The sequence below is a fragment of the Tyto alba genome, unplaced genomic scaffold (assembly GCF_018691265.1).
Source record: "Tyto alba isolate M040663 unplaced genomic scaffold, T.alba_DEE_v4.0 Super-Scaffold_29, whole genome shotgun sequence".
In the NCBI taxonomy this organism is placed as follows: domain Eukaryota; kingdom Metazoa; phylum Chordata; class Aves; order Strigiformes; family Tytonidae; genus Tyto; species Tyto alba.
The window spans coordinates 6,327,521-6,354,830 of record NW_024881303.1 but is presented as its reverse complement, the minus strand read 5'-3'; the positions used below and the strand labels follow the sequence as shown (position 1 = coordinate 6,354,830).

The following is a 27,310-nucleotide window of genomic DNA, read 5'->3' as shown; positions in this document are numbered from 1 at the left end:
GCTGGGGAGGGTCGCTGGGTGCTTCCCACAGAGGAGGGGAGACATCCAAGACCGCCAGAGACAGACAGACAGACAGACAGGAAAGGGACAAGGAGCTAGGGAACAAAGAGACAAGCTGTCAGGCAGTTAGCAAGAAGGTGAAGACTTGATGAGCAAGAAGCAAAGGACCGAGTCTCCTTGCTGATCAGAAATGCCTGGCAGGCAGGAGGGGAAGGGTGTGGGAGCAGTGACAGACTGACAAGAGGAGGGTATAATTAACAGGGTATCAGTTCCCCTAATAAGAACGTGCTGGGATAGCAGCACATTGGCTTCTTGCTGACCTGCATAAGCTTCGTGGGCTCTTAGAAGTCAGCTGCCTGACTGGGCTGGGACACACACAAAGACACCCACGTCCCGGCCCGGCGGTGGCACACGTCGTGCTGGCTGCAGAGCTGAGGGGGATTATGAAGCGTTATGATTAGTCCCTGGAAATCCCTGCGTGTGTTTCAGCTGATGGCAGCCACTCTGGTAAAGTGTAAAGAAGGGGACCCGCTGAGCAAATGTGCTCTTACTGTCTCCTGCCCTGGCTGCAAAGTGAATCAGCATCAGCAGCATCTCTGAGGCTGGGAATTTCTGCTTGTGTCCTTGTCAGTTGCTCTCTTGCCTCATCAGACCCAGTTTTGAAAGGGCATATCTTAAATGTCTGATTTGTGGAGTTATGTGACTTGTTAAGAGAAACACATTGTTGGAAAGAAAATAGTAAACCCTGAACAAAATTGCCACAAAGATCTAAAAACAAAGGGGAGTAAAATCTCTCATGTTAACCAAAAGTCTTTTGTGACTCTTAAACTCACCTTTGTTTTCATGGGATGCTGCAGGGCTGCAATCCCACCCACAGGACTGATACTGCAGGTGTCCATGCAGCTGTGCAACTTTCTGCTATTCAGACCATACTGTTCCACTGGACATGAGCTGATTGCAAATTCAAGCCCTGGAGACCTATGAGCTCTTTGCAGGGATGGCTGAGAACCACACAAATCTGCTATAAATAGTAAGGAAAAAAGGGCATTGAAGCTGTGGTCTCACATGCAGTGGCAGATCTGCTTCAGGTGAGTCCCCCGTCCTCTGCCCACTGTAGAGCATCTGGTTGTGCACCTCTGCTCAGGGAATGCATGTGATTTGGGAAGAAAGCCTCTTTATGATGAAAAAAAAAAAAAAAAAAAGGCAGTTTTGTACCTCGATGATCTCCACAGTCCACTAGCATGACAAAAAAGGCAGGAGTGAGCAGCTGGAAAGACTTTAAGAGAGTGTTAATATAGTTGTGAAACCACAGCCTAAGGGGACGTGTCCCTTCATCGAAATTCATTGCCCATCAGGAACAGGGGACATTTCTGCTCAGCATTAGTCAAGGGTGGAGATTTCTGACATGTCCTTACAAGGCAGACTGTCCCCAGATCATCCCCCCCATCAGTCTGTGCCGAGACAGTCAGGGACCAGGGACACATGCCACCCACAGCAAAGAAGCATGTTTCGGATCATGCCCTATTAAAAGATCAGCAGTAAAACACAGAAAACAATTTAAAAATGACAATGACGGATGAGTTCATTCCACTCTGTCTGGAACCACTGCTCACCCTTCCCTGAGCCAACCTCTACCCTGGGGACCCAGTCCTGTAAACTGCTTCCAGGGGGGACCCCCCCTCCTGCCAGCAGGACCCTGTTGTGCTCCCTTGCACATCCTAGAAACCCTGCTTGGGGTTGCGAGCCTGTGATTGGGAGAGTGGCTGGCCTGGGCTTTCAGCACAGGGCAGACTTGCTTTGACTTTATTGAAAAAGAACACAAACATGGTCTTCAAATGGAGGCATCTAGGAAAGAATCCACTTCCCTAAAAATTAGCATTCTCCAGCATCCAGTCTAAAAGCAAGCCTTATTCTGCATTTTGAGCCAGCCCAGATCTAATCATTTAGAACAAAATAATTAATCTCCCTTACCCTGCCCAGTAAATACTCCCAATATGTCGTTTCAGTGTCAAACTTCCCAGAGTCCTTACCCTCCCCAGCATCAGACTCCACGGCGACGTGCAGGGTAGCCTGAGCCAGAGACTCCTGCCACAATCAGCAAACAAGTGTGTTTTATATTAGGCACATTAAGAGGAACAGTCCTATAGCAAGGAATATTAAATTAAAGGAAAACAGCAAGGAGAAGGACTCAACCCTGGTTATACACAGAGGAACACAGGACAGCCCTAGATTTAAAGCATGTGGAAGCATACTGTAATTTCCTCAGTCTGTTTGAGCTGTCTAAAGTTACAGATACAGTTATGGGTGTATTTCATAACTCCAGAAGCAGATTCAAATTCAGTCTTACGTTATCTCCTCTGCTTCTCAGGACAGCCGTGTTATGCTATGAAGTCCTTTACCCCATGACTCAGAAAAGGGAAATCCTCTGTGGACCTACACTGGAGCTCAAATGAGCAGCACAGACTTGCTGAAGAAGTGTATATGTGTGCATGAACGTGCATTTGTGGGTGTAGGTGTTATCTGACCCATCTGCCAGTGCAGCAGCCCTGGGCTGTGAAGTTTTTTGCCTATGGCACAGCACCAGCATTGCAAGCCTTGCACTCAGACCCCAATAAATCAGCCAACTTGTCCTGTATCCTCACCTGGGCAGACTCCAGCTGCATCACAGCCACTCGCCTTCCCCAGCTATTCCCCTCCAATCCTTGCAGACCTTTCACAAGGAGGCACACACATTTTTTCCTCCCCTCCAGGTCTTTCCCACCTCCTGTCAGCCTGTAGTACTTGGAAAAAATATGAGATTCCCCAGCCAGGATTTACTAATACCAATACAAAATCCAAAAACACCCGCACTCCTGCATCGTTGTCTTGCCATGTTGGATGGCTCAGCCACAAGCAATGCTCAGGGCTTGTGCAATCTCTTCTCATGGTGTGTAGGGCAAGACTCCTCGCAGCAGCAAAGCAAACCAAAAAGCTGAAAATAACACCAGGAAAAATGGGGAGAGTAAGATTTTCAGGGCGATACAAAACTGAGCCCACGGAAAGAACAGAGACACCCGCAGAACAACCTGCATGAGAGATACCACTTACCACGTCTGGCATGTAGGTTTCCAGGTAAAAACTTCCATGTGCTGTCCCCAGGGTTCATGGTACGTACAAACAGTCGCAGATAAAATGGGCAGCACTCGGATCCTCCAAGGGCATTGTTAGAGTGAGTTCTGCTGGCTGAGCAGGGGCAGCCTCAGAAGATACTGCCCTGCAGCCAAGGGCTGGTAGTGATCACAGGCTCTTAGTGTTCCCTGTCTGCAAAGTAAAATTAATCCATGACAGCAGCTTAAATATAAGTGTTTTATTTGTGCATGGGACAGGTGAAACACGCAGTTGCCATCACTCAGCTGAAGTGTGGTGACTAGTGAAGGCATAGCAATACAGCAGCACCTGATCAAGTAGCCATGCCCTACACGCAGTGTTTCCCACAGCAGATGCTGATGTTACTGGAGCCATTCTGCCAGTTTATGTCTTTGTGTGGACATTTTGCACCACGTCCATTTTGTAAACGTAATTCAGGTCTATACCTGAGGCCACCTACTTCTTTGCTTAATCCAAGGTGACTCTACAGACCCTACAGAACCTAAGGTCTAGGAAAGCCCTGCACAACTACTGTGTGCTGTGTATTCATGAAGCAGTAAGAGATAAGAAAGACTCATCTGGATCTTGCCAGAGTTGAGATGGATCCAGGGCTTCAGCAGCTGGATTGAAATAGTTATGGAACTATTGAAAGGCTCAGCAACACTGGACAGGTTGGTTTGTCTCCTTGTAAAGATAGATGCCAAAAGATAGAGGCCAGAAGGAAACTTCAAATCCTCCTCCAGATCCAGATTTTTCCAAAACTTGAGTATGCTTAGATTTTAAGGTCTGGCTTAACCTTTCCTCTGCTGCTAACAGCATTCAATGTGAAATGTACAGCATGCCACAGAGCACTAATGCCTTGTTAACCTGGATTGTGTCATTCCCTGGTGTTATTTATACAAAACTATTTAAAACACACGGTAAAACTTGTAGCAGCGTCTACGTGGAAGATTAATTTTATCTAATTTTATCCATCTACAGACAGCATGCCTTATACTAGACACCCAAGTTAGAGATGACTGAAGTCTTCAAGGCTCCTTCGCAAACAAAGGGCAGAGACAAGCCCCTCTATCAGGTAAACATGTCTATCCTAAACTGGACAGCCATCCTGGGAAGAGAAAAATCACCTTCTAGCCATGTGTCCCTTTCCACCAACCACACAGCTCAGAGAAGTTGCTTCAGCTAAATGCTTGGCTGTTAGCTGGGTAGATTAGCTAAAATGAATCTTGTTGGTGTGACTAAAGAACCAAATTCCCATTTGCAGTAGTGACCTAGGCACTCTTAGCCAGGTTGTTAGATTCACCAGGAACCTAAAAATAGAGTTGCAGTTACAGTAAGGGATGCCAGGCTGCTCAGCAGACTTTAGGTTCATTAGTCACACAACTGCCTGCATACTTTTGAAGAAGTTTCTTCCCCCTTCGGTGTCCCATGTCCAAAAAGCCTTGCACACAAGCTTGCATGCAGTTCTTCTATCTGAGGCAAGATGTAGGCTCTCTGAGGCAGAGCTGTTGGTCTAATTTGTCTGAGCAACACAGGACACACCATCTCCCAGATATGGTCTTCAAACACTACCATGATGCCAAGAACGGGAAAGAAAGAACAAGCCTGGCAGATGCCTATGAAAACCTCAGTGTTGTGCATTTGTCACTTCCTTTTAAGTGACTTCTTCTCTTCTCTGTGCACATCTGAGGAACTTCAGGCTTGTTTGGGAGCAGGCAGGACCCTGCCTCTAGACCTGTCTCCTGTTCTTCATGTCTGCTCTAGCAGGAGTGCAGGAGATACTCCTCTCTCCACCTCATGTCCTTCTAAGGAGAAGGAATTGGTCTAAATCCAAGCCAGTCACAGGGAAAGCTCACAAGAAGCTTTCATGAAGTTCTTCACCCTCTGCAATGTCCTTGGCAGAAATGAGCCGAAAATGCAGTGAGGGCAGCAAACCAGGCAATTGCCACAGCAGTGCTTCACACTCTACAACAGCTCCTAATACCTGGCCTCGTTAGCATCAAAGACCACACACTCTGAGGCAGATCATCTGCCTTTCGTTAGGTCTGGGATTATGCTGAGGGTGTCTCATTAGATCTCCAGTGCTGCCAGATAAACCCAGCCAGCCCACTCGGTGAAGCAGCAAAAGTGTCCTCTCCATCTGTATCACCGCTGCACGAGCCAGCACGGCTGTATGAAATCCAAGGTGGCCTGACAGTAGTTTCCTCTGTCAGCAAATTACCAAGGAGAAAAAAAATAGAAAAAGTAAATAAGAAAAAAGCTGCAGGGGGAGCAAGCATAGCAACAAGCTGGATAATCAACTGCAATTCAAAGCAAGGAGGATATCTGTTTATTCCCTCCATTTACCCACTACATCTCAGAGCTTTCCGCTTTGCAACTCCCAGCTCAGTGCTCAGCAAGTAAATAAATACTCCCAGAAATGAACTGCAAAAATTAGTCACTGCTAAACATTCTTGTTTTCTGTGAGTCCTTTTCAATCATCCCAGTAAAGCTGAAATTATCTTTATTAAGGTAATTGCTTCACTTTAGACAATTTAGTCTGTCGTCTGCAAAATGAAGAATGACCAAAGGAGCTGAATCTGCTCCTTACTGCATCCCTGCGACAGGGTGGGAGCCCGACACGCTTGCTGCATGCCGAGAGCAGGCCCTCCCTGCTGCGGGGCTGCCCAAAAAGCCTGACGACGTCCCTTCAGAGGCTGCTTTCAGCACTCCCCCATTGCTCCCTTTCCACAGCTCCCCAGCCCTAAAGGAAATATTAAGTGTGAAATACTACAAACCAAAGAAAATCTCACTTCAAGGGCAACACATTCAGGAAAAGGAATAAAAATAATAATCGAGGGGCACAGCTAGGAAGACAGCTTTGAAGGGCTGGCGGCATGTTTGTTAATACCGAATATTTCTACCTCTCCGTCGGAGCAGGAAGGGACGGAGCAGCCAGAAGGTCAGTGCTGGGTTGAGGAGTAACAGCCAGAGCACTTTATACTTGAAAAAAGGTTTGGCAAAACTTTGGGACATCAAGATTTTTGTCAGCCTTTGCAAACTGTTTTTGTAACTGTTGTTGCTGGGCATTTGGAGACAAAATATTAGAGACCAGGGGGAAAGGGGCTGCTGTAATTTAACCCAAGGACCTATGCCCTTTCTGCGGCTGAGAGGAATGGATGACCTGCAGATATTGCTTGTTGGCTCGTACACTGTGTAACATACCATCCACTGCTTCCCATTTCCTCTCTGCCTTTTGTTTGTGTTGGTGGGTTTTTTCAGGCAGGCTTCCTAGGCTCTTTTTCCCCTCTTTCAAAGATTTTCACTGTGCTGGATCTTTTCTCTCTGCTCTGAAGATCTGTGTGATACTGAGAAGGAGCCAAACATGCACAAGCTGACTGCAGTATCTGAAGCAAACTGGAAATCCTCCCATCTAGACTTGCCACTTTCAGGTGTCTGCTCCTTGAACCTGGTCCCAGGCACTGGTTTATTCTGCATCTGTCGTGTGGACAGAGCAGTCATTCCCAAACCCACTGCTGCCACAACAAGGCAGGGTAGTTTAAATATTTTGAAGATGTGGTGTTTGCCACCCTGATGGCCTAAGGGGAGGTAGGTACCAAGTGGCTGTGCACAGCACGAGCCTGGTGTCTCCTCTGACTGCTTCAGTTGAAGCTGCACAAGGGCTGTGGGCAGTGGCATTGCTCAAAAAGCCATCATGTTCCACACTTGCAGATCGACAAACTCCTTGCCTGCAGCTCCTCTGCGAGGATGAGGTGGGAATGCGCTTGCCAGGTGACATTGGTCCTTTCTTCTGCTATTATGCCTGAGGGCACTGATTAGGAGCAGGCAGTGCTGAACAGGGAGGCACGGAGCTCCTGCAGATCCTGGGTTAAAAATAAGGCAAACCAAGAGATGTTGCTGCAACGTGCATCTACTGCTTCCAGACCGTCTCCTCTGCTGGCTCAGCGCTCCCAGCAGGAACAGCTCATCATTAAAAAGAAATGAATAACTAGTCTTTTTTTCTTTCTTTTTTTCTTTTTAAATCCATTGCACAAGCACAGTCTGGAGAACATTTTCTGCAGCTGGCTGTGTGTCACCCATCTATTTTCTCGGGGCCCTGGAAACAATGGGGCCTGGTGTTTGCTGTCGGAGGCCAGGGCGCAGCTCTGCCGCACCATCTGTTCAGGGCGATGGGACAGTCACGCTCCCCCCCTCCCGCCTGGCACCCGCATGGTGGCTCTGAAAAAGGATCCAGATGAGGCATCCACGAGAATCCTGCAGTAGGCAGGGGGGCGAGGGGTCCTGCCAGAACCTTCACAAGGGGGAAGGTGACCCGCAGCAACCTCCTGCCTCTCGGGAAGCTGCAGTAGATGACTTGGTGTTGACACCCACCAGAGGTTGATCTCCAAGGCTCAGATGATTTGTCATGGAGCTAATAAAATAATCGATGCTGGGGAGAACGCCCTGAAGTAATTGATAACTGGGGTCCTCCAGGTAACATCTGGCACTGACAAGTAATAATCGCCCGGCCAAGAGAAAATTGCCGCAGTGCAGATCACTGTCAAAGATGTCTGCTGCATGTGATAGATACCACCGGTGAGTCTCTCTCCATCTCCTGCTTCACCAACAGGGAGCGAATCCAGTCCATTGGAAATCCCCCGCCTGCTCCCCAATTACATCTACCACAACTAGATAATTTTAGAGATTGCTCCCCAGCTACTACCTACCCTGAGCTTTGCAAACAAAAGTAATGATCACTGCTCCTTGTTTTATTACGGGTCTGCTGAGCTCAGAGACCTCAAAATGCCACCTTGCAAATATTAATTCATGACGCTTCACGTCTGCCTCTGGTGTCAAGGAAACGTTCACAACCATTTCCAGCTAATCATAAAAACAGAGGCTGTTCCTCACTATTGTTCTCATAAAAAGTGCTCAGAAAAAGTTGGCTAAGTCATGTGCTCCATTCATTGCAAATGTTGTCTTTATTTTTAAAAAGCATAACCACTCACTCATATTTTTGTGCTCAGTATAAATCATCTCTGTTTGAAAACTAGACAAAAACCATCACATTGGTTTAGCCTCTGGGCTTTTCTTTTGTTTATCCACAGGCCTAGATAAACTGTCGACTGCAGTGAAGGTTAATCACAACAAACCAGAGCAAAGTTGTTCACCTGTTTAAATTAATTTACCCATGAATTCTGTTTGTGACTCCCACAGCTGCAGGGCACTCCTGCACAGTAACCTTCAGTCTGTACGCTCCACCTGCCCCTATATCAAACACCTTGGGCAACCCCAACCCCAGCGATTTAACCCAAATTCGGAGGGCAAAGAGGCAATTTCACCTTCAGTTGAAACATCTGGAATGCATCAGGCTGCCAGCAGTCCCCTTGCACTCTGAGCCCAAAGTACTACATGTGATCATGTAGTTAGGGCCCAGTTCAACAAAAGCACCTCAACCTGAGCCTAATTTTAAGTTAACTTAGTGCCAAGTATTGTGCCGAGTAGGGGTGGGTGCTTGCGTGCCCCGCTAATCAAAACCATGTGGTGCAGTCAAACAGAGGAGCCTGTGCCCTGATGATTTTTTTAGCTCCTTGTCAATCTTCTGTTTCCCTCTCTGCAAATTCCCCAGTGACAAGCCCAGCACCAAAACCACACATATCCTCCACGATCACTTATTTACAGTGCTAAGGCTCTAAACTGATACTTGGTAAATCTCTTTTGCGGGGGAGCTGGGTCAGCACTGCCAATATTATAATACAGCCTAATCATTTAACAGTTCTCCCCTTCACACCATCATTCCTCGTCTAACAGCTCTGGCTTTTGGCGCTGAATACTAATGCCACGGGCTCATCAGTATGCTGGAAGGCTGCATGTGCATCTCAGCCGTGCACACTGATAGCATGAAATCCATGGAGGGCATACTGAAAAGTCACACGCAGCTCCATAATACCACCAGCATACTTCAGAGCCTCTTACCTGTCGCTGATATAAAGAGCTGGCCCCAGATGTCCCATGGATTTGGCCCCGCCACACTCATCATCATGGACATAGACAAGACTCTTGTGAAATGCAAGCGACCTGCCCAGGAGAAAAAAAAAAAAATGTCTTTTCCAGGATGTCTCCACCTTTCTCATTTTTTATGCAAACCTTTCATTTACACAGCTTCTCCTGCTGTCACACTGAAAGCATGACCTTGAGCAAAAACGCTTTGCTCTTCTTAAGGGACCTAACAAGCTCCTGAAAGCACAGAAAGCCATGCACAAAACAGATCAGCAGCCCTTTAGGGTGTGGGATGGGACACAAAGCACAGCAGCAACTACTTTGTCTGAACCAGTGGGGTCTACCTCCAAGAATGTAATTTGTCTGGATTCCATATTTTCATTAATGTATTTCCATTTCTTGTGGCATCTCCCTGGCCAGGCAAAAGGGCCATGCTGTGGCTGGGGCAGAAGCCCTGCAAGTGTCACCCCCACCCAGGAGCAATGGGGCTGGTGGGCTCCTTCCCTCCACTGCATTTCTGGGTTTGCTCTGTAACACTGAGTACTGACATAGCATCCTTGATGCAAATGGCAAGTTGATGTCTGCCAGATTCTGTCAGAGGGGTAGATCCTGACTACATGGAGAAGCTGTAGTCAGGATCTACCCCAACCTGCCCATTCTTGACTAGTCAGCAGTGAACCTAGCCTCAGGTCTATAAGGAAGACACCTGCGAGTCCTGTCCTTTTTCTCCTTAGGCAGATGCACCATTCATGTGCTTGCATGAGTCAGGACTCTCATAATTATTATATTACAGACATAACGGAGAGCAGAGAAAAACCTCATGATCCCAGGCACTGAGTAACCACAGAGGGACAGATGATCGCTGCCCCACAACATTTATTGTATGGCTGAGCAAGAGAGAACAGCTAGGATGGAAATGAAGAGGGAGAAGACGTACCTAAAATCACCCAACAAGGTAGCAGCAGCTTTGAGAACTGAGCCAGCTCCCAATCCTGGGCTCAGCACCCTATTGACCTGCACAAATTGCTCTGCATTTCAGGAGTACTCAGAAAAGAAACCAAATATAACACAGAAATAAAACACGTGAGGCTAGTTAGCTGTCTCATTATATCTCTACCAAGTGTCTGCTCCAGCACTGGGGCTCTCTCTTTTCATCCATACATACAATATACCCACTGTTATCCCCTCTGACTCTGGAGTCGCATGACCCAGCCATGAAAAAATGGTTCTGATTCATTTACATTAAAGATGTGGATATTTTAAGGGTCACTGAAGACCTTCTTGTGATTGTCAAATGTCCACAGTGAAGCACACAGAGCAAAAGCCACTGGGTTATGAAATGTAGCATTTCTTTCATTCTTATCTCCTTTCTCCAGCTTGCCAGAACACTGCAAGCCATCATATTGATATATAAGCAGCAAAATCTCCCTCCCAGAATGGAAAAAATAATTCGCCTTTAAACAACATTGGCTTTAGCCAGTGAAATGCACAGCTACAACTGCAGGAAACACGACACAGGTTATTACAAATATTAAATACGAGCAACCAAAGGATAACAAGAAAGTGCAACCATGAGCATCGCCTCAATAATTTGTGGCAAGCTGTGTGGTGCCATAGGGAAGTGAACATAGCTGGCATGCTATGCACGGATCTGAGTTTTCCAGGCAAGCTGAATTGAAATCAAACAGGATGGAGGAAACAGGTTGCTCTGCAACCAGACTTCAGGCTCAGTTCCTCAATTAGCTTTCTGATGAAGCATTGCCTTTACTTTGAACCCAGTCCTGGGGGAACCAGCATACAGCTGATGTATCCTATGTGCAGACCACTCTCACGTGCTGGAAATATCTATTTACAAGCAAGGCAGATCAGAGCAAGAAAATTGCCATCTCGGCTTCCCACTCCTAGCCCTGCCAGCTCTCCTCAGCCTCCCACTCGCCGTACAAAGCCTCTGGCCCCATTTTTCTTGTACTATGCTGGAGCAGTCAGCAAAGGCTTCACTGCCACAAGTGCTGGCTGGGTCAAGGGATCTCTCTCCTCAAACCCACACGCACGTCCCACGGACCTTGGAGGAAACATGCATCCGGTCCTGAAAGTCAGCAGCAGGCACTAAAAAGACCTTTGGGAGAGGTGTCGGGCTGGCAGCAGAACTGGCGGCTGTGGGAGGCATAGCAAATCACAGCAGCAGAGGGACCTGTCCCCAGGCTGGGACATAAGGGACCTTGGGGACCCATTATTGAGACCTAATAATACAATATCCATGCACGGAGTGATCGGTCAGATGTTCTGCCAGACATCACGCACGGCAGTCTATCTTTATAAATTAGCCTTTATTGTCCCTTTTGTAAGGGAAGAGGAGGAAGAGGAGAGTCTCTAGCCCATTCCCACATCTTAGAGAAGAAATCCTATATTATTAATATGTTCATCCATCATGCTGCCTGCTCTGTAAGAAATGCACTCCTTTTAACACAGAAATCAATCCTTTTCTATGGAAAGGAAACAAATGTAATCACTACTAAGTATCACTAGTCCTTCTTGGCTTTTGTATCTGGGGCCCTGAACATCTTGATATTCTTCATGGATTTTCAGTGCTGACCAAAAGTTGAACTCACTGCAAGTGAAATTTCTGGAGGAAGCTGGGAGTGTCCCATCTGAAAGCTATAAAGAGCTCCATGAAAAACAACAGAAAACACTCATACGTCTGCAACAGATTTATTTGTTGGATTAAGGAAGTCTTCCCTATAGTTGCATTTTATGTCCCAAACTCGGGAAAGCATCCCCAATCAGGATATCACTCAAACACATGATTAATTTTAGAACAGACATGCCAAACACACGATCTGTTGGCCAGCTCCAACCTGCACAATACATTCACCATGCGCTATGTGTCATACTCTCCAGAACTATATTTTCATTCCATAAATTATTTTTCTTGCATTCCTGACTGCAAAGACCAGAAACATGGTGCAACCAGCGCAGCAGCATCTGTCTGTCTGTGTGGGCACCCACCAGCAATGGTGCTGAGGGGCAAATACCACGGACCCTCTCCTTTCAGATGGAAGTCAGAAGTCATCCTTCCCATCCCACACAATGAATCTGGGACAGTACGCCCAAATTCTTGCTTTGTCCCGCCATGGTTCCTCTGGATCTCAAACAGGAATGTCACTCCTACCAAACTTTCAGGGCTCACCAGAGAGTGTGATGCTCACTGAGAGCACCCCAGTCCATGCAGTGTGCTCACAGGGGAATTTGGTCTGCAGCATAGCTCAGATGTCTTTCCTCAATGACAGGAAAGAGGAATTTAACCAGCTCTCTAAAGAAAGAAAGGAGGAATGCAGAGAATGAACCCACCAACTTTAAAAAACCCAGGAAGCTGCCTTTTAGCCACTGAGACAATCTCGCTGATAGACTTGAGTTTTCTCACCCCAGCCGGGAGTAATGTTTTCTTTTTTTTTTTTTTTTTGTTTTCCCCCCCATTTGCTGAATGTGTTCATTCTACAAAGGTTTTTTCTTAAAAAAAAAAAAAAAAAAAAAAAGAAAAAGACAACAGACATTCATGGCTCCCAGCTGTCAAAAGCCACAAAATGCCTGAGGCTGTCTGTCTTCTTGCAAATGCTGAAGCCATTTTCCTGCAGTATATGTTCTCATTAATTAAGTTTCAGACTCGACTCAGTCTGTATCATTGCCCATAAGCCAAGAGAGACACTGTAGGGTCAGTAATGTAACACAGCATCTCCAAATCTACCACAGCATTGTCGGACGCAAACGTGTCAGCTGGGCTCTTCTCCCAGTGAAATCAGTAGGAGATTTTTATTTTAATATGGCTCAATTCAAAGTCAGGATCAATGTCTGAGGAATAGAGGTAATAACTACAAATTGGAGGACTGTTTCTTTGAACATCATTACCAGAAAACAGCACAGCCCCAGACCCATCAAAATGAAATAGTTGGGGGGAGCTGACTTAACTCCATCCCTGCAAGACCTAATACAAGAATGTTTAATTTCCACTGAACCACTAGACATAGGCCTGGCTGGTGACTGGTGGTGTCCCCCCAGCTCTTGTTGCTGAAGTCCAGAGAGCAAACGGGGTCCTGGGATGTGAATATATGTGGGATGCCAAGAGGGGAAAGAGACCATTTGCTATTTGCTGCTGGAAAAACATATCCATGCCTGGGGTTTTTACTTCACAAAGAAAGTTGAAAAGATGCAAATGTTTCAGGGAAGAGCTCTAATAAAGGGGGAAAGCTAGTCTTGAGTGACAAGTTGGAAAGTCAATCTGCTCAACTAATGCAGCAGAATGCAAAAGATGCCAACGTTGAGGCCTGTAAGTATTGGAAGAAGAGACATTTTCCAGTACTGGAGCCTCTCCCAACTGGCAGAGGCAGAATGACATCACATAGATGCAGGTTTGGACTCAAGTCATTAAAACTGGAAATCCAGAGCTACAGAAATTGAACAATGGCAATCATGAAGAAGTGGAACGGCTTCACTGGGTCTGGGCAGAGACAGTGCAGCTCTGGCACACACTATGCCCACAAAACCCTCTCATCTTGCTTGCAGCCATGGGGAATGAACAAGTTAAAACTGAGGCCAGCGAAGAGCAAGCAGTGACGTGACCTGCTGCTCACTGCCAGCTCAGCAACATCACCCACAGGCCCAACCTGGCCAATGCGGGCTGGAGCAATTGGATGTAATTGCCCCTCCTTGACATTCTCACCTCCACAGAAGTCACAAAAGGGCCTCCCACATCTGCAACAGCAGTGGAGGACCTGACTCTCACATGGGATCCTAGAAGGCTGATCATAAGGCTCCTCTTGGCCAACGTGAAGGATGACCTTTGCTCTGGTAATGAGATATTTCATGTCTTGAGCTTCTTTCCTTTAAGTCAGGTGAAGGGTCAAGGCAGCACAGCTTCACTGTGAAGCATTTGTCACATGTCAGTATTCAATTAATGGCTGTGAAAATGTCCATCAGGAGTCCAGTGGCAACCAAGCAATGTGAGAGTCAGCATGGGAAGACAAGCGACAGCAGAGGGAAGAAGCAAGAAATATGAGCAGTCCTGCACATACTCCTGGGAGAAAAACAAGACCTTTCTCCATCTCATTTCATTCACAAAGATGCTTTTTTCTTAGAAGGTTTGTATCTTATCTCATCATTCAGGTCATCTTTTAACTGCTGTTAATTTTAATTTCAGCAGGTACTTAATGTGCTAATCAAAACTGATAGCTCTCAGCAGGATGGAAAATCCCAAGCGTGGATGTGATTATTTGGCTTCTAAAGAAAAACACTGGCATGTAAATTAACAAAAAAAAACAACAAAAAACCCCAACATTTTTGTATAGGGATTATTTACCGTTCTTTTCACTCCACATGCCAGTTCACCCACATTGGTCTGTTTTATATCCAGGGTTATCCAGGCACACATTACTTCATCTGCTTCATCCCAGAGCAGCAGGAGGGACATAGCGCAGGTAATGGGAACCCCCTGTTTCATGTGCCATTAACCACAGCTTTTCTGCTTCTCAGAGGTCGACAGCCAGGACAAAATCCCACATCTGCAACCCCAATAGGTGCTCACAAGGACTGCACACCTCTTCCCTTTGGGAGCAGGGATTGATAGCGGGTGAGGGTGCAGATGTGGCCCAGAGGTACAGGACACTGCAGGCACTTTGGGCACAAATTTCCTTCCCTCAGATTCCCATGCCAGCTCTGGGGATGGGGACCCAGCTGGGGAGTTGCCTTCAGCATGGGATCCAGTTCCCTAACCTCTGTCTTGCCACAGGCTACTGCGGGTAGGCTTACAGCTAGGGAGAAAAGAAATTTCTCCTCCCCTTCCCCTGACTCAGGCTTGTAAAATACGACCTCTTGGAGAGACCAGCACGATAATAAATCCTAACCTGCCTGGGTGACACATGGTTGCGTGATACGATCAGTCCTGGAGGGAGGCAATCACTGCCTGACAAAATTAAACGGGCTGACCGCAGTGGGTGGGCAGGATGGAGAAACTCCCAAGCAATGGTCCAAGCCTTCCTCCAGCCCCTCCACACACAGTGGTGCTCCCCAGGCAGGCCAGTGTCTGACAGAGGAGGAGGCTGCGGCAAAGGCTTCAGCCAACTCACCAAAGGGAAGCAGCCTCTTCTCCAGCTGGGAGCAGACTTCAGGACTGATCCCAAAACCAAGGGTGACATCTTTGCTCCCTCATAGCCTGGACCTGTAGCATCCCCTGATTAGCAAAGTCTGGACTCCAGGAATTGCTCCATGATCACCCAGGGTGGTTCAGATAAGAGAAGCATAAATGAAAGTAGTAGAATTTTTCCCAGATCCCAAGATAGCTCTTGTAACAATGATGTCTCTGCACTGCTTTCCTCCCCAGTATCACCAGTCCCTGTTGATAGCCAGGCGACTGTGCCAAGGCAGCTCACACTTGAAAGCCACACAACCTCAGGGAGAAGGAGTATCCCAAAGCCAGACAGCAGAACAAGACACCCCACAGCCTGTTCCACTCCAAACCACCCTGGATCCCAACAGATCCATGCAAACCCCGTGCTGGAGGTGGCTCAGAAGATCCACATGCTCAGTGCAGAGCCCAAGGCATGCATCTGCACAAGGTCAAGGACTGGAGCAACACAGATTGAGCAGCCAGGTCTGGTGGTCCAGGACATGAAAATGCCAAGTGGACAGCATTAATCCAGGCAGCATTGACCTGGATTCTTGTCTGCCAAGCAGCACAGAGTCCAGCAGCTTATTACAATGGTAAACACACAGGGGTATGAATCTGTCCCTACAGCCAACCCCTTACACCCAGTGCATGACAACCCTGCCTGCTCATGCTTGGCCTCAGGCCTGCTATGCAGCCATCCTCGGGAGGGTCCACCAGCCCCCTCTAAGGTAGTTTTCATGGAGATACGTAGAGAAAAATGGCCACTTCTGCAGCATTTTCTTCTTCTCTGTCAACATGCCAACAGCAAATTGGGAAATCAGTGCTCAAGCAGCAGTGTACAAGGGGGCATCCATGGTATAAGTGAGTTTTGAGATGCTCATCTGGCAAACTCTTGTGGAGATACTACAATTCCTTATCAGCCTGGGCCCTCTTGTGTTTCACCTCTCAAAGAAATCTGATTACCTGCTTCCCTTTGTACTTAGTACTTCTAATGCCAAAGAGCATCACCTGGAAGACCTTTTATAGGCACAGTAAATGCCATGGCAACTGCAAAGACATTTCCAAGAAATCTCAGCTGCAGCCTTTGGACTGCAAGTCCAAGAGACATTTCTCACATAGTAATTTCTCTCTTTCAGTATCCTCCATTTCTGGGGAAGTATTGACTAAGTGTTAAGCCTCCACACCGAATTTCTGATTCAACACCTTGAAAGAGCAAGAACCCATCATTTTAATTTATCTGGAAATACTTGTACAGAAACACTGATCGCTGTGATTAATTGTCACATCTGCAGGAGCATCCTGTTCAGGGAAAATTTAGACTCAGTTCTACATGGGTTATTTACGACCCAGCTGCTCCAGCCATTAAAATCACCCTAAATATCTACTTTCCCCACCACAGTTTGAACAAGCAGATTAGTCCCTGAAATCACAAGCCCCCGTGTTTTCCAGCTTGGTACAGCTCGTTGCAAAATAAAGGCCTTGCCTCAATAAACAGCACTGTTAAGAGCACTCCTGCTGGAACAAGACTTCCCTAGTAATGCTTCGTCTCCGGAAAGAGTCTGTTCTGAGGACTAAAGAAATCCATCAGAAGTAACCTTGGAATTTGTATGTTTATATCTGCGTAGTTATGGAAACACTGTGAGAGGGTTGTTTTTTATTTTGTGAGGCAAATAGCAAATCTATGATATTCTTTAATATTCCAAGGCTTCCTTCCCCTCCTGTTTCAAGCAAAGGGCTCTCATCCAAGATGGGTTTTTTTATAAACACCTCCTCTGCCCAAGCATAGAGCAATCGAGTGTTGAGCACATTCCTTGGAGTCCTCACCCCTAATTGCTCTCAGGCTGTTGCAACACTTCTCTTCCCCGCTGGATGAGACGACCCAAGGGTTGACCTGGCTTTGGAGGAGGCTGGGCTAACCCCTGGTCTTGCTGAATCCACACTCCTGGTGGGGTGTCTGGGAGACATGCAGGAAGCCTGGTTGAGAGATGAATCACTTGTTGCTTGGGTTTAAATAGGCTCTCTACAGTTTGCAGGAGTTACTGCTGAGACGGCTGCAGCCAACAGAAAGGACAGAGAGTGCCATGAAAAGCGTCCGCCGAGGAATGTCTCTGGTTGGATCCTTATGCAAACAAGTGCCCCAAAAATATCCACAGGAATAACCCATATTCACTTTTTCAGTTTTCACTGCTTCCCTCTTTACTCCTCTCTGCTCCTGCTCTTGTCCCCACCTCCTTTGCACCACTCCTGGCAGGGCTCCCTGCTGTCTACTTCTAGCTGTTTTCCTTTTGAACTTGCAGCCCAGCCTCAAAGGGGTGAAGCCTGTGGTCCATTGACTGAGCTGCTCTGCCCAACAAATCATCATACTGACCCACCAACAAAAAGAGTGGAGCAAGTCCCCTTGCCATCTCTGCTTTCTTCCTCCTTCCCAGCCCATTGCATAGGGTCAGGACTCCTGCAACGGGAGCAGACAGAGACTCCACCCTGCTGCCAGCTCAAGCATTCATCGGCATTTGAGTAACCTCTTTCCTGGCACAGAAAAAAACTCAAGCCAAACCTCTGTAGAGCAGTGACCGGCTCACAGACACCCACACCACAAACCCCTCACAGAACTCTCTTGCAAACTACCTACTGCTCATGTCACACCAAAATTTCTTTCCCATGTACCTGCACAGCACCAAGCATGACAATCCCAGCTGGAGCCTTGAGTACCACTGTAATGCTAATGATAGGCAAAACCTATTAGTGCAACCCATCTATTGCATATTGCTGTACATACGAGCTTGCCTTTAATGTCTGCATGCACAAGCTGTTATTCCCTGCAGCAAAACCAGTGAACAGAGTAACCTGGGGCAGTACAACATGCTAGTCTAAGGTAGGGTTAAGTAGCTGATGATAAACTATCACCACCATAATCGAAACCCACGCACGCAGCACCAGATGCATTCAGCATCCTGAAAACAAAGGCTCCATGCCAGCACTTAGTGATGTGTGAGCCAAAGGGTTTTCCCAGAACTAGGCTGATCCTGGCATAAAGCTTGGGAAGGGAACTGCTCTTTGTGGCAAGACTACCCTCCAAGAGGATGCATGGGACACCACCAAAAAAGGGGCATGGGACTGGCATTGTCCTCCATCGGTAATGCAGGAGCAGAGGCTCCCTGCTGCAAAAGCACTCAGGCAAGTTCTGGGGAGGAGAGGTTGCTCCATCAAAGGGGATTTTCCAGACCATCTGTAGTAACCACACTGTCAGCCTCACCCGCGAAGGAGGGAGCCCTCAGGACTAGAGGCTGTTGTGTTCATTAGAAGGAAAAGTGTTTTTAAGTGGTGGCTAGTGATCAGCTGGGAGGCAAGGGGCTGCCCAGAGAAAGGCTTTCCTGGGATGCAGCAGTGCAACCACAGTGGGGGCTCTGGATTCCTGCCATTGCCACTTCGCACAAGTCCCGTTGTGGTTAGATACCAGACCACGGTGCTCACCAGGAACATTTATAGCCACAACCTTTGCACGTGGCTTCTTCTACTGTTTGCAGTACGGGTGATGAATGAATAACCCTGGCAGCAATCTACAGTTTTTCAGGGGCAACAGAGGCAAAGGAAACCCCCATGCCCATCCTGGATGTTATCATTGGCCTCCTACTGCTGATACGGCACACGCTCTTCCACTCCTGCATTTAATGGGAATGAGATACAAAGAATACGTGAGAAAAATGAGGGCAATTAAGGAAATGAGTCCATTGCTGGGCCCATTGCATCTGTGCTGAGGCAGAATCAGGGGGTGTGTGTGTGCCAGGACACAGCTGGGCGTCGATGATTTAATCCATGCGAGGCGTAGAGCCATGGCATTAGGCTGCTGGTCTGTAAGGCTGCTGGACACCTCCAAGTCACAAACCCTGTTTTCATGTGCCCTAGACAGTGCTCTTTGCACACAGCATCAGCCTGAGGTGGGGATGAAAACTGTTGGTTATTGCAGACAGTGATTCCCCTGCTTCATACACAGGATTAGAAAAACTGCCTGATTTAACCTACCCTAAGACACTCTGATGGCCTTCTCTTTGGCCTTCCCTGCTGCAGAAAGCAAAGGGTGGGAAATGAGTGAGTCCCTGTATCAGGAGTGAGCCTTCTGCCCAAATCTGATGAGGTTTCTTTTTCCCTTTTTAACTCTGCTCAGGAAAGCATAAGCATATGGAGGAAAGGGAAACCTGGATTTGGGTAGGATGCAATGGCAGGACCAGGCAAGGAAACTATGAGTGGGAGATAGGTTGCCCCAGGCAGACATAGGGGAAAAGCATGGGCAGGGAGAGGAAATCAGGGCTGCCTGAGCAAAGTCATATCTGGTATTCCCCAACTTTGAACTGCTTGGCTTGGCAAGCATGCCATCTTGTGCACAAGAGCCTCTGAAACTGAGGGTACAGGAGTTGTTTTGATGGGAGATGTTTGGAGCAAGACACCAGGGTGGGAATCAGGAGTTAGCCAAATCATATAAATCAGTGGAATTTCAGAGCCGGATCTCAAGGCTTCAGGGGGGTTCTTAAGTGTTGTTGCAGATCTGGGATCCTCTCTGCTTCAGACCCCTTGCACAGTTCAAGGCCAGCAGCATTGTCTTGATGCATAATAAATAGATTAACTCTTGTCAAGAGTAGAGATAATATGCTACTGATGTCTGTAGGTATGGGTACCTTCGTGGACATTTAACATACAACCTTCTTTCCGCATTAAAAAAAAACAAAACCAAAACACTTAGAACCAGAAAACCAGCTCCCTAAACACTGCATCCCTTTGCAATCATGCATTTCCTCCCCCTTTGCAGCTCCATTTTGTAAACTATTTAAATGCTGATGGTTTTTAAGTAGCTCCCAATGAGGATTTTACATACAGGGAATGGTAGAGATAAAAAAAAACCTATGTGGGCTGGCAATTTATGTAAACACAAATTCCCTGCAACAGCAAGTTCCTCACTGCATGTCCTTCCTTTTACACAAACACACCATCAGATAAAGGAATGTACGTGATTCATTTGCTGCCCTCTGATGTGGTAGAGCTCTTGAATGAAAAGTTTAAACTATCTTGCTTTACTGTGTTGCTTAAAATCAGACTCATAGGACTTACAGGCTAAGGTGGCATGGCAAAAGGCAGGCTGAGTTTCTAGCAGACATGGATTTGTGCAAAATGGATTGTTCCATGGGTTCTAAAAAGTCTCGTGGTGGACAGAAAAGAGGTTTTGTTTAGCTGTGCTGAGATGTTAGTGTGTGGAAACTAGGAAGTCATATTTATATCTGCCGGCCTGCTCTGGAAGCTGTTACAGGCTCAACATTCATTGCCAACGGATGCTTTATCATTCCTTGCTTGTGCTAGAAATATCATGGGACCACAATGATGGCAGACTGCTGGATAGTGCAGTCATCATTGGATCAAAATAGATGGGTCCTGTCATTGAGTAGTGATGCTGGTGCTGCTAAGTTTTCAGTCTCATTTGCTTCTTCTTTCCAGAAAACGGGCCAGATACCAGTTGGTAAAATTGCTAAGTATTTTGGGAGAGAGCTGTGATTACACATGGTTCATGGAGGTCTGGGGTGAACCTACGTGTCTCTCTGAGACCTGAGATAAAAATCACTTTGGTGGTGTAGATCCAGGACTCTCTGCAGGGAAGTCTGGTAGCCCCATTCCTCAGCAGGGGAACTAAAGCCCTGGCAGAGCTGCTTCCAGTCGCATAAGAGGTTTATAGTGGGGCTTCAGCCCTGTCTGCAGATACCACCCAACTGACCCCACTGGCTGTGATGCACCAGCGATTGCGCTGCTATAGCCAAAAGAAGATTTTGGTCTCCAAATCCCTAGCCTCTATCTCCTTGACACAGTCTACCTAGCCATAGTGGTTACTCATACTCATATGAAACAGAGAGGGTTTTAAGCTGGAGCCCAGAATCCTGTTTTGTCTCCTAAACCTGTGTAGGAAATGTGGGCAAATGCCCAGTTCCTCCTTCACACCACCAGCATCCCCATTATGGATGCACCAGGGAGCAATTCTCACTCTAGGAGATCTCAATCTCCATTAGCTCTCCAACTGATAAAACACAAGGGTAGGACTTCTGCAGAGAAAGGAGACCCTGACCCCTATTGTCCCTTGGTAAAATTTCTTCCTGCTCCCCAAAACTCATCCCAGATCTGGCCACAGGCACCCTCTGGCACCAACTGAGCCCTGCCTCTCTGCCTGCAGTTTGGACAAATTGGGTGAAGGCAAGCTCCAAGCACAGGTCTGAGGATTTTTGGTGGGGTTGGTGGGCAGGCAGGTTTTCTCTGGAGAGGTGGCTGAGATTGATGCATAGCGTGGATGAGCCTTCCTACCTTCCTCTGAGCAGGAAGGATCATTCCCTTTGACAAGAGGCTGCGCATCCTATGTCAGCACTCTGAGAAATAATGGGGAAGGGGTTGGCAGCAGAGAAATACTGTGCTCTTCAGCAGCCACCACACACACTTGCCAAGGGAGCTAAAAATGAGACACTTCAGAAGAAAACAAAAAAAAAAAAAAACAGGTTTAGATGGTCCTGAGTCCTGGCACTGCCTCCACAGGTCATCTTCCTTTCCTATGGGATGTGTTATTCCCAGGTCCTCCTAAAGGACCAGAGAGGAAACTCCCCTGTTTGAATATAACAGTCCCTGGTTTGCATATGGTGTCCCGCAACCTTGGAGTTTCCTTACAGAAGCCTGCCCCCATTTTGCTCCTGACCACAAGGCATTTGCCTTGCATTTAGCAGGAACAACCACTTTAGTGTCTGAATGAATGATCAGTGTTAATTAGTAGCATTCAAAATTAAAATAAAGGTCAAAAGAGGGTAGGCATTATCAAAGAGCCTTGTTTGCTCAAAGGAATCATTAATGACACTTGTTCAGTGCTTCAAGATAAACTTGTTCAGGCACCAAGTTAATGAAGAAATAAATCCTCCTCTCCACAGAACGTCACTACTCCTCAAACACAAACCACAAGTCTTTCATCTCAAGGTGTGCCTTGCCCTATCTCTCATCTCTCCTCACTGTTTCATTTCTCCTTGCTCTCCAGATGCCAGCTTCCCTACCTGAGCGGCTCTAAAATAAGCCCACCACCATCTCATTGGGCTTGGGCTGACAGCTTCCCACTGCAGACATGTCACCCCAGAGCCTTCTGTGAAGGCATCTCACTGCCCTTCCTCCAACTCTCCTTTACTGTGAACCAATGGACAAGGGGGTGTCACAGGAATTGGGAGTATGAGGCAGGTGCTTTCAGGACCTCAGTCTTCTTCAGCTGGTCCAGACAAGCATGAACTCCTCTGCTTCTACCCTAATCTGGCTCTCCAGAGGAACCTTGAGAGTCTTGAGAGATGCGCCCATGCAAATTTCATGAAGTTCAACAACACCAAGTGCAAGGTCTTGCACATGGGTCAGGTCAATCCCATGCACAAGTACAGGCTGGACATAAAATGGAGTGAGAACAGCCCTGAGGAGAAGGACTTGGCACTGTTGGTTGACAAGAATGTGCACAACCTGATAATGTGCACTCCAGCCCAGAAAGCCAGCCATGTCCTGGGCTACATCAAGAGAAGTGTGGGCAGCAGGTTGCGGGAGGGGATTCTCCCCCTCTACTCTACTCTCATGAGAACCACCCCCTGCAGTGCTCTGTCCAGCTCTGGGGCCCCAACATCAGGACATGGACCTGCTCAAGTGGGTCCAGAGGAGGCCACGAAGATGATTGAGGGGCTGGAGCACCTCCCTTGTAAGGACAGGCTGAGAGAGTTGGGGGGGTTCAGCCTGGAGAAGGGAAGGCTCTGGGGAGACCTTCGAGCGGCCTCCCAGGGCTTAAAGGGGGGGGCGGGAAAGGTGGGGAGGGACTTTCTACAAGGACATGTAGTGATTGGATGAAGGGTAATGGCTTTAAACTGAAGGAGGGTAGGCTTAGATTAGATGTGAGGAAGAAGTTCTTCTCTGTGCGGGGGGTGAGGTGCTGGCCCAGGGTGCCCAGAGCAGCTGTGGCTGCCCCCTCCCTGGAAGGGTTCAAGGCCAGGTTGGACGGGGCTGGGAGCCCCCTGGGCTGGGGGAAGGGGGCCCTGCCCGGGGCAGGGGGCTGGGACTGGATGGTCTTTAAGGTCCCTTCCAACCCCAACCATTCCATGAGTCTATGATTCTGTGACCTGATGCTCCTGGCTTTGCACCCATCTGGGCAGTTGCACCATCAGATCACAAGCTCCCTCGGGCAGGGCCACCTTCCTGCCCCATGTATGCTCAGCACCCATCAGGGCAGGGCCCAGCTGAGGCTCCCGGCCATGCAGGACGTGTGGGTCCTGCCCAGTTGCCTGTGGGCACTTTGCTGGATTGGAATAAACCAGAAGCAAATTAACTGAACCACTCACCTGAGAGCTGGGTCACCTTCCGCAGGTGCTTCGCTCCATCGACAACAGAGGGAGCCCAAGTATGTCTGTGCTCCGGAGACAGGCACCTCAGGCAAATTTAGGGTGGGATGAATCCAGGGCTAAACAAATATTAATACATTCAGAAGCCAGCAGTAGCAGCATTCAAATATATTTATATATACACATAGAGGAGGGAGAGAAAGCGTGTGAGCACCCTTTGGCTTCTCCGTGACCCCCAAAAATGCCATAAATCACTTTCAGCAGGAAAGCAAGATGCAGCAAGATTTGCCTCCTGCCCCGGCTTCCCCGCTGCCATAATTACAGCAAACCCTGCCCTGCCGTCGACAGCGAGGAGGCTGCGGAGCCGGTGGGAGGAAAGCAGGGTGCAGGAGCTGGGGGCTCTCAGGCTGCACCATGGCCCCTGCGCCAAGAACGCAGCGCTCCAGCTCCCGCTGCTAAAACCACTGAAGGTCAAGGAAGATGATATTTCCATCTTTTGGAAACTAAACACTGGGAACACGCCTACACAGTCTTTGTCATAATCTCCCAAATTCAGTTAGAAGGAAAGAACAGGCAGAGGTCAAACTTTTCCTGGCTTAATAGCAATACTATCAAAATTTAACCTCTTCCCTGCTGGCAGTGCATGGATGTCCCATACCCAGCAAAGACAGGGCCACAGCGTTCACGTGCGTGATGAACACATTCTTGCCTTTGCAGCAGTGTCATTTTTCTTCTCCCCCTTTCCCTGCATGCACAAGCAACGCAGAAAGCAACATTTCTGACACCAGCAGGGATGAGCAGACTCGGTTGCATGACAACCGTCTGTGGAGAGATGCAATCTTGCATCCCGCGTCCCACTTGGCTGCAGACACCCGGCAGAGCCGCTCTGCTGTGCCCTGAGCACACGCGCCAGCCTGACGCTGCTTCACCCCATCTCACACGCAAGAGGAAAAGAGGCATGAAAGACGAGCTTCCAGGGGACCAGATGGGCACCTGTCAGCAGTCATACATCAAAAGATCATTGCTTTGGATTGTGCATTATTGTGCATTACAAAAAAAAAAAATAAAATAGGAATAGAAAAACACCTTCTGCAAGATTTTCAAACACATGATTCTCAGATGCTGTGCGAAAAAAAAAATAAAATAAAATAAACTGGCAGCTCTCCCCCTTTTTTCTGAGTGAGCAGAAGTGAAACAGCCCTGTATCCCATATTTATCACAGCACCCCTTACCATTTTGGAAAAGAGCAAAGAGGGGCCCATTTGTCTGAGTTATTTCCCTCTGACATTTCAGGGCAGCGGTGGGCCGCTGCATACACATGGCCAGCCTGGAAAGCTAGGGCAGCAAAGTGGTGAAGTGTTGTACTCTGCAGCTCAGCACCGTCACTTCCCAAAAGGTCAGGAGTTAATTCTGATCTACAGGTTTGTGGCCATAAGGATCCCAAGCCCTAGAAGTTGATAATGGACTCCAAATGTGACATCTTAGACAGGGATGGGGCAAAGATGTTCAAGTAACTTTATCCTGCCTACCAGATCTCCGTGTCAAGGGTGTTTGCTCCAGCCCAGCTGTCTCTGAGCTCAGGAGCCATAAGGCTGGTAGGACTTGAGAGAGGGAGATCAAATTCAGAGGCTGCAAAACATGTGATTGTTTGCTTTCCACGTCCCTGCTCAACTTTTGGCCTCCTACTTTTGTAATGAATTTCTCGGAGGTTCTCAGCATTGCTTGCTCATTTTCAGACTGCACTTCCAGCTACAAAAATAGCACAGACACTAAAACAATCATCAGGAATCAGATAAAGAGCTCCTCCCAGGAGGAAGAAAAAGATTTCTTTCTTCTCTTTTCTTTTTTTTTGTTCTCTGTGTTTAAGAAGGCTGATGTGTTACAATTATAGATTGTGATTTTCATCCCAAAGATCTCAGCCAGCACCTCTGCGCAGAGCTGGCAGCAGGCACTGCTGGGATGAGCTGTGCAGCCTCACAGAGGATCACAGCCCACCCGGGCTGCTCACACAAACTGTCCAAATACCTGCACAGAATATTTGCAATAAACGTTCTGGTGCAGAAATAGCCAAAGACAATGCTGTTTTCTAACATTACTTCTCCCTAAATGCAGCTCAGAGAGAAAAGCGCATAGGTAAAAGCTCTGTCACATCATAGATTTCTGCGGTCTTAGCCAAGTCATTTTTGCCACCTAGGTTTGCCAATGAAAGGCTTGGGGAGCCTCCCACATCTCCCACAGTTTCCAGCTAGCCATCTCACTCCTCCCTCCCCCAGGTTTGATGCTCACCAGACTCTTTCCCAAGCCACCTCAACTCATTAACTCAGGACAAGTGCCTGGGCCCTTGTTGGGTTGATGTTCTCCCATCCTCGTGAGTCATATCAGCTCTCGGACGGGTCCCACCAATCATGGAGCCCAGGTGAGATAAGCCCTGGGAAAAGGAGGATGAGAGGGGAGGGAAGGGAGTGTGGGACTTCTGCTGGTCTTTCTTCTCACTCACTGCCTCATTTGAAAACTTTCTCTTCTCTAAAATGAGAGCTTTATAGCTCCCTTATCTGCACATAGTTACTGATAAGCACTCTGATATATGTCTGGTCACACTGTGAACCCCCTGCCCCTTGCCTATATGTGTGTGCACAGAAACTGATACTCATAAACCCAAAAAAAGAGCCTTTAAATGCTACATAAACACAAGTAAATAAATACAATACAGCAAATGGGGTCATAAGGGACCTGAAGTGGTCTCCTATTTCACCCCCCAAGCCAGGGTCAAATTACAGCTTATTGCCCAACCCAGTGCTAAAAATATCCATTGGCTGAAACTCCAGTCTTCCTGGGCAACTGCTTCTCGTGACTCTCTCCTATTCACCCTTCAAAGCTTTTCCTGGACTTAGATGTCCCTCACTGCAGTTTAAGCCTAGGCACTTTCCTGTCCCCGACAGACACAGGGAACACTTCATTTCCATCCCACTTGCAGCGCACATCTGGAGATGGTTACGTCTCCCACTCGGGCTCTGATATGTTTGCGTCTCTTTTCTAGACAAACAGTGGCAGTTTGTTCTGGAAAAAACAAAGAGTCAGTGGTTGGCCATAATGCACAAAGGAGAGCTGGTGACGGTGCTGGGAGGAGTGGATGACATGGCTCATTTGTTGGTGAACTGGTGGTAGCAAGAAAATAGTGCAGGTCTCAGCAGGGGCACCAGGGCCAGGCACTATGAAACCCCAGCGATATTTTGCATCACAACTTGACTGCTGCTAACAGCCCCAGCATCCCATTCCCACCTCTGGGCTGGCACACACTTGCAAGACTGTGTTTTGCATTATTTTTCCATTTTTAATGCTCTTTCAAAGATTTTCAGGAGGTCAGACAAAGAGACTTAGTTATAAAAACAGACCAAGCACATACTGGATCAAAACCACATGCTCCCAGCATCAGCCTGAAGATATAACTGGTCTGAATATGGCCTTCTTTCATTATTTGTTGTGATCCTCACTCAGTGCTCCCCCTCACATGTGGAGCGTGGCCTCTGCATACGACAGCACCTTGTAACATGACTCACCTGCACCAAGCAAAGCACCTTTTCCACCCACGTAGCTGCAGCTCCTCTGCTGGAGGTCACCGCTGCGGCCAGGAACACACGTCGGCCCCGCTGCTGCTGCACCCACTGAACAAATGTGCCCC

General features: G+C 47.7%; 1 long non-coding RNA gene across 1 annotated transcript; it reads right to left on the bottom strand.

The window, feature by feature from the left end:
- Positions 1-9,105: 9,105 nt before the first annotated feature.
- Positions 9,106-27,264, bottom strand: LOC116965633. Its single transcript, XR_004409508.2, has 3 exons — positions 27,189-27,264; positions 23,632-23,750; positions 9,106-9,183 (listed from the first exon to the last, which is right to left on the bottom strand). It is a non-coding gene; the product is annotated as an uncharacterized LOC116965633 (long non-coding RNA).
- Positions 27,265-27,310: the final 46 nt, after the last annotated feature.